The sequence below is a fragment of the Babylonia areolata genome, chromosome 28, assembly GCF_041734735.1.
Source record: "Babylonia areolata isolate BAREFJ2019XMU chromosome 28, ASM4173473v1, whole genome shotgun sequence".
In the NCBI taxonomy this organism is placed as follows: Eukaryota; Metazoa; Mollusca; class Gastropoda; order Neogastropoda; family Buccinidae; genus Babylonia; species Babylonia areolata.
Genome location: NC_134903.1, coordinates 17,396,184 through 17,403,683, shown reverse-complemented (window position 1 = coordinate 17,403,683; position 7,500 = coordinate 17,396,184). Strand labels below are relative to the sequence as shown.

General features: G+C 42.7%; 1 pseudogene; it reads left to right on the top strand.

Annotated features, from left to right (window-relative positions):
• The window catches only part of LOC143301998 (uncharacterized), a 29,392-nt pseudogene that overhangs the window by 56 nt on the left and 21,836 nt on the right, over positions 1-7,500 (top strand).

Genomic DNA, 7,500 nt, shown 5'->3' with positions numbered 1-7,500 from the left:
TCAGTCGGGAGGTAAGCAGTTTTAAAAAAAATTGTGGGTTTTTTTTGTTGTTGTTTTGTTTTGATGTGTGTGTGTGTGTGTGTGTGTGTGTGTGTGTGTGTGTGTGTGTGTGTGTGTGTGTGTGTGTGTGTGTGTGTGTGTTTCCATATCTAATTCCCTTTCCCCTTTTTTTGGGTGGGGCGGTAGGGGGGGAGGGGGTTGTTTGGCTTGGGAGGAGGGTTAGATAGTGGGATGGATAGTGGGGATTTCTGTTCTATTCTTTCTATTTTTTCTGTTGTGTTATTTTACTGTTCTGTCATGTTCTTTCTATTCTATTATATTACGTTTTTTTTCTATTCCATTCTGTTCTTTCTATTATGTTATATTCTGTTCTGTTCTATTCTTTTGTGTTCTTTCTGTTATTTCTATTCTGTTCTGTTCTTTCGGTTCTATTCCGTTCCAGTTCTATACTATTCTGTTCTGTCTATTGTGTTCTTTCTATTCTATTCTTTTGTGTTCTTTCTGTTATTTCTGTTCTGTTCTTTCTATTCTATTCCGTTCTGTTCTATACTATTCTGTTCTTTCTATTCTATTCTGATGTGTTCTTTCTGTTCTTTCTATTCTGTTCTTTCTATTCTATTCTTTTGTGTTCTTTCTGTTATTTCTGTTCTGTTCTGTTCTTTCAGTTCTATTCTACTCTATTCTATCCTGTTCTGTTCTTTCTATTCTATCATGTCATGTTATAATTATTATGTTCTGCTTTATTCTATTCTGTTGTGTTCTCACTGTTCTATTCTATCATATTCTGTGCTGTTTCTGTTCTATTCTATTATGTGTTCTTTCTATCATTTTATATTCTATTCTGTTACATTCTGTTCTGTTCTGCTCTATACTAATATATTCTGTTCTTTCTATTCTATTATATTCTATCCCCCAACTCCAATCCCCAACACCGGTGCAGGCAGGGACAACCAAGGCTCAGAGTTCATCATCATGTTCCTGGACAACTCGGCGATAGGCGCCACCAACGATCTGGAACTCTTCATCACCACCATGTCCAACAACGACGCCACTGTCAACGTCACCCTGCCTCTCTACGATCCCACCTACTTGGAAACCGCCACGGTGCAACGTAGCACCACCACGAAGGTGAGACGACAGCAGACAGTGTGCACAATCAGTGCTTTCAATCTGAGGGTCCCGGGTTCGAATCTCGGTGACGCGCCTGGTGGGTAAAGGGTGGAGATTTTTCCGATCTCCCTGGTCAATGCATACGCCTGCAGACGTGCCAGTGCCTGAGCCCCCTTTGTGTGTATACGCATGCAGAAGTTCAAATACGCACGTTAAAGATCCTGTAATCCATGTCAGTGTTCGGTGGGTTATGGAAACAAGAACATACCCAGCATGCACACACCCCGAAAACGGAGTATGGCTGCCTACATGGCGGGGTGAATAAACAAAACGGTCATACACGTAAAATGTTAAATGTTACATACTTGTCTGAATGTGTATGTGTGCGTGCCTGAAATCTGATTAAATCACACAGGAAACGAATGATGAGCGACCAATGACAGCCGTCAGTCGGCTCTACCCAAGTAGGCAGCCTGTTGTGTAAATGATCCCGTGTTTGTAAAGCGCTTAGAGCTTGGTCTCCTACCGAGGAAAGGCGCTACATAGGTATCAATATCAATCAATCGATCAATTTCGTCGGGACTCTCCGGTCATTTTTAGCAAGAACCGCGTGCGCATGTGCGTCTCCATTGTCGGTACTTCTTAAGTCACCGAAATGCTGAAATGTAGTGGAAATCGCCTGATGATGTGATCGAACACTGCCGAAAAGTCCTCCGAAGTAAGGCTGTGCACACCCAAAAAGGTTAGTCACGGTGGTGGGCTGCCCATGACGTCATATGACCTTTTTAGTCGTTCTGCAAGCAACGAAATGCTCCCGACGAAAGCGTGTCCACAACCTCACAAATACTATGAAGGGTGTGCAGCCACTGGTCTAAAAATAAGTGGTCTATTTTTAGATCAGTGCTGCGCAGCCCGCTTTCGTGGTGTACTTTTCGTTGCTCGCAGAGCGAGAAGTAGGTCAATTGATGACATGGGCAGCCCATCACCGTAACTGGTTTCTCTGAATCTGCACTGCTTCTGTTCGGACGACTTTTTAGCAGAGTTTTATATATATATATATATATATATATATATATATATATATATATATATATATATATATATATATATATATATATATATATATATATATATATATATATATATATAAACGGAACCGTTCGAATACATACTTGCAGATACATGACAAGAAACACGCTCAAAATGAACATATTTGACAAAAGCAAAAAATGGATGTGATCATAAAAACTGACTATATCTTGTAAACTTGCAAAAAATAGTCACCGAAAATATTCTAAATCCTTTCGTCAAAACAGCGACTTTCACGACGATATTTTAGAATTTCGTGACCTGGGGAAAAAAAAAAAGGGGGGGGGTGAGGGGGAGGGGGGGGGCGATGGAGACGCGCATGCGCACGCGGTTCTCGCTATGAAAAATAACCAGGGAACCTCCAAGAAAATCATACGAAAGTGGGTCTGCACACCCTCCCTAATGACTTTGACTTTGACTTGGCTGTGGCTTTGGCTTTGGCTTTTGCTCTGGCCTTAGCTTTGGCCATTGGCTTGGCTTGGCTTCGGCTTGGGTTTTGGCCTTGGCCTTGGCTTGGACCTTTGTTCGGACCTTGGCTTTGGTTTTGGCTTGGCTTGGCTTTGGCCGGGGCTGTGGCTTTAGCTTTGGCTTTGGCTATGACTTTGGCTTGGGCTTGGGCATTGGCTTGGCTTTGGTTTTGGCCTTGGCTTGGGCCTAGACTTGGGCTTGGGCTTGACTTGGCTTGATGACTTGACTTAACTTGATGACTTAACTTGACTTGATGACATGACTTGATAATTTGACTTCACTTGGCAACTTAACAATTTTACTTAGACTTGACAATTTGACTTGACAGCTTGACGACTTGAAGACTTCACAGTTTGACGACTTGAAGACTTGACTTGATGACTTGACAGCTTGACGACTTGAAGACTTCACAGTTTGACGACTTGAAGACTTTACTTGATGATTTGACAGCTTGACGACTTGAAGACTTCACAGTTTGACGACTTCAAGACTTAACTTGATGACTTGACAGCTTCACGACTTGAAGACTTGACAACTTGAAAACTTGACAACTTTGACTTGACTTGACAACTTGAGGTGATGACTTGACTTGAGCTGACAATTTGACTTGACTTTATGACTTGACTTGACGTCTTGACTTGACGACTTGACTTGACGTGATGACGACTTCAACGATTTAACTTGACAACTTGACTTGACTTTACAATTTGACTTAACGTGATGACGATTTGACTTAACGACTTGACTTGACGACTTGACTCGACTTGACAATTCGACTTGACTTGATGACTTGACTTCAACGACTTGACCTGGCGACTTGACTTAACAACTTGACTTGATAACTTACCTTGACAATTTGACTTGACTTGATGATGACTTCAACGACTTGATTTGATAACTTGACAACTTGACTAAACTTGGCAATTTGACTTGACTTGACGACTTGACTCGACTTGACAATTTGACTCGACTTGATGATTTGACTTCAACTTTATGATTTGAATTGATGACTTACTGACATGACTTGACAATTTGACTTGACTTGATGGCGACTTCAACGACTTGACTTGACAACTTGACTTGACAGTCTCACTTGACTTGATGTCGACTTCAAAGACTTGTTTTGACAACTTGATTTAACGACTTGACTTGATGACTTGACAACTTGACTTGACGACTTGACAGCTTGACTTGATGACTTGACTTAAGTTGTCAATTTGACTTGACCTTATGACTTGACGTGGCGACTTTATGACATGACTTGACAACTTGACTTGACCTGATGACTTGACTTAACAACTTGACTCAACTTGACAGTTTGACTTGATGACTTCAACGACTTGACCTGACAACTTGACTTGACGACTTGACTTAATGACTTGACTTGACTTGACTTGATGACAACTTGACTTATGACTTGATTGACAATTTGACTTGACTTGATGACGACTTCAATGACCTGACAACTTGAATTAACTACTTGACTTGATGACTTGAAAATTTGACTGACAACTTGACTTGACGAGTTGACCTGAGTTGACAATTTGACTTGAGTTGACAAAATGACTTGACAACTTTACAACTTGACTTTACAATTTGACTCCATTTAATGACGGCTTCAATGACTTGACTTGACAACTTGACTAGACGTGACGTTTGACTTGATGACTTCAACGACTTGACCTGACAACTTGACTGCACGACTTGACTTGACAATTTGACTTGACCTAACGACTTGACAATTTGACTTGAATTGATGACTTGACTTCAACGACTTGAGATGACTTGACATAACGACTTGACTTGATGACTTGGCTTGATGACTTGACTTGACGACTTGACAATTTGACTTAACTCGATGACTTGACAAGACGAGTTGCCTTGATGACTTGACTTTACGACTCGACTTGAGAATGTGAAACTGAAACTGAAACTCTGACCGAAGGACGTTTTTGACTCGTCTCAGATCCTGGTTGACCAAGGCATACGTGGTAAGGCAACGCTTTGGAGAACAAGGGCATCTGGATTCAGAGCGACGAAGAGATCGTGGTGTTCGGAGTGAACAAAGAAACATACTCCACAGACGCTTACCAGGCCCTTCCGGTATGCCCGTGTCTTTTGTGTTGGTCAGTTTGTGTCGTGTATGATCGGCGATCGGTCCGTCAGTCTAGTATGTATTTTGTCTTGTTTCTCTTGTGTCTTTTTCGGTTGTTTCTGGAGTGGGGGCGGGGGGTTGGGGCCGGGGGTGGGGTGGGGGGGGGGCCGGGGGGGGGATATGTGTGTGTGTGTGTGTGTGTGTGTGTGCGCGCGTGTCAAGTCAAGATTTTAATTCATGATGGTAAATTGAATAAGCAACAATTGCTTTTTTTTTTTACATCAAGTCATCAATGAAAATAATAATTAAAAAATAATAATGATAAATAAATAAATAAAAATTAAAAAGAAGGGAAAAAAGAAAGAAAAAATTGAAGAAAAAATAGGAGAGAGAGAGACACAGAGAGAGAGAGAGAGAAGAAACAAGCAGATGAAGAGCAACAACAACAACAATATATATATATATGCAACAATATTGTGATAAAGAAATACACAATTGTGTGTGTGTGTGTGTGTGTGTGTGTGTGTGTGTGTGTGTGCTTGCTTGCTGGTTTGCTTTGAGTGTGAGTATGCAAGTATGTACGATTGTGACTGGAATCCGATGGATGTCTGACCTTTCAACTGGTTGATGCTTACCGTGCAAAGCAATGGCATTAATTAAACGATTTGTTTGTGCGATCAGTCACGTATTATTTATCAATATTTTCATTATTATGAGCATACACGCCGAATTTTGAAAATAAGCCCCTGGCATTTACGAACAGAACATACACGTAAATATCAGAAAGGAAAAAAATTGAACACAACATACCAAACGTTATTAAGAATCATTCATCCCCCAACGCCTAGTGAATTGATCCTTCTAACAGAAATACAGCCAAGGCTGGCGAAATTTGTTCATGAATGTTTCTCTTCTTAATATGCTCATGTTTATGTTTCATTGTGTCTTATAAACGTTAAGGTTTTATGACAATAAAAAGTATTCTATTCTATTCTATTCTATTCACACACACACACACACACATCTCTCTCTCTCTCTCTCTCTCTCTCTCTCTCTCTCTATATATATATATATATATATATATATATATATATATATACCGTAAAGTACCGAGTATAAGCCCATAACATTGTAAACGCCCACCCCCCACTTTGGAGCAAAATCCGTGCAAAGGGTGAAGTACCGAGTAAACGCCCACCCCCCACTTTTGCATGGCTTAAAAAAATTAAAAAAAAAAAAAACCCGAAAAATTGAGAACAGGGAGAGAAAAAAGGAATGCCGAAGAATGTCGTGTCAGAGTTGTTTCCCCTTGCTTATGGCGCTTGCTTATGGCGCTTGTTCCAAGAAAATGCCGAAGCGAAAATCTTACACAGTAGAATTCAAGTTGACTGCTCTAGAGCACCTTGACAGACACGGGAATGTCAGTGCCACGGCAGAAGAGTTTGGTGTGGACAGAAAACAAATTAGGATGTGGCGAGCTAACAGAGATGTCCTTCTGCAGCATGAAACTGGCAGAGAAAAGCGAAAGTTGAAACTGCACCCTGGTCGGACTGTGAAGTCGGAGGAGTTGGAGGTGAGACTTTTTGAGTTTCTACAAGAAGAAAGAAGCGAAGGGCGAGTTGTTAGAAATAAAGACTTGCAGAGAAAAGCGCGAGAGATAGGGGCGGGTCTGAACCTTCAAGACTTTGATGCGTCAAACATGTGGCTACAAAGGTGGAAAAAACGGCACCATGTATCCAGTCGCCTATGTACGTCCAGTAACCAGAAGGTGCCGGCAGATTTTGAGGAGCAGCTCCTGCACTTCAGAAGAAATATCCTGCGACTTCGTCGCCACCACATGTACGCATTAGGACAAATGCTAAACATGGACCAAACAATGGTCAGGTTTGACATGCCACCCAACCGCACAAATGAGATCAAAGGATCAAAGCGGGTGCGCATCAAGACAACGAAAGCAGAGAAGAGGGGTTTTACAGTCGCCCTCTGTGCCGCTGCTGACGGCAGCAAACTGCCAGCGTTTCTGATCTTCAAAGAACGCACTGGAGAGATTCCTCGCCGTGTCCGCCAGCATCTCCAGATTCCAGCCAACGTCCGCGTCACAGCGACACGGAATGGCTGGATGACACGGGACCAAGTTTTGTTCTGGACAGAGCGTGTGTTTGGCCCCTCAGAGACTCGGCGCCTGCTTCTGCTGGACAACTACGCCGCTCACAGGGCAGCTGATGTTCGAGCAGCTCTCGACGAGCAGGACGTTGACCTTGTGCTCGTGCCTGCTGGTTGCACAGCCCTCGCCCAACCCATCGACATCAGCATCGTCAAGCCTTTCAAGGTAAATGAGACTTTAAGTTTAATGTGTGTGTGTGTGTGTGTGTGTGTGTGTGTGTGTGTGTGTGTGTGTGTGTATGTGTGTGTGTGTGTGTGCTTGTGTGCGTGCGTGGCTGTGTGGTGTGTGTGTGTGTGTGTGCGTGCGTGCTTGCGTGGCTGGGTGGTGTGTGTGTGTGTGTGTGTTTGTGTGTGTGTGTGTGGTCATCTTTTTGGAGTTGTGCAGTGGAATGACAATTGTTGCTCCATAATTTCTCTTTGACATTCAACGGAAGATCTGATGGCGGTTCCTGATTCTGATTGTGCAGGATCGGGTGCGCGACAGCTGGGTAACGTGGATGGCAGAGCCCAGACCCCCCACTGCTGCAGGCAACCTGAGGCAGCCCACCCGCCAGGACGTCGTCAACTGGGTGGGG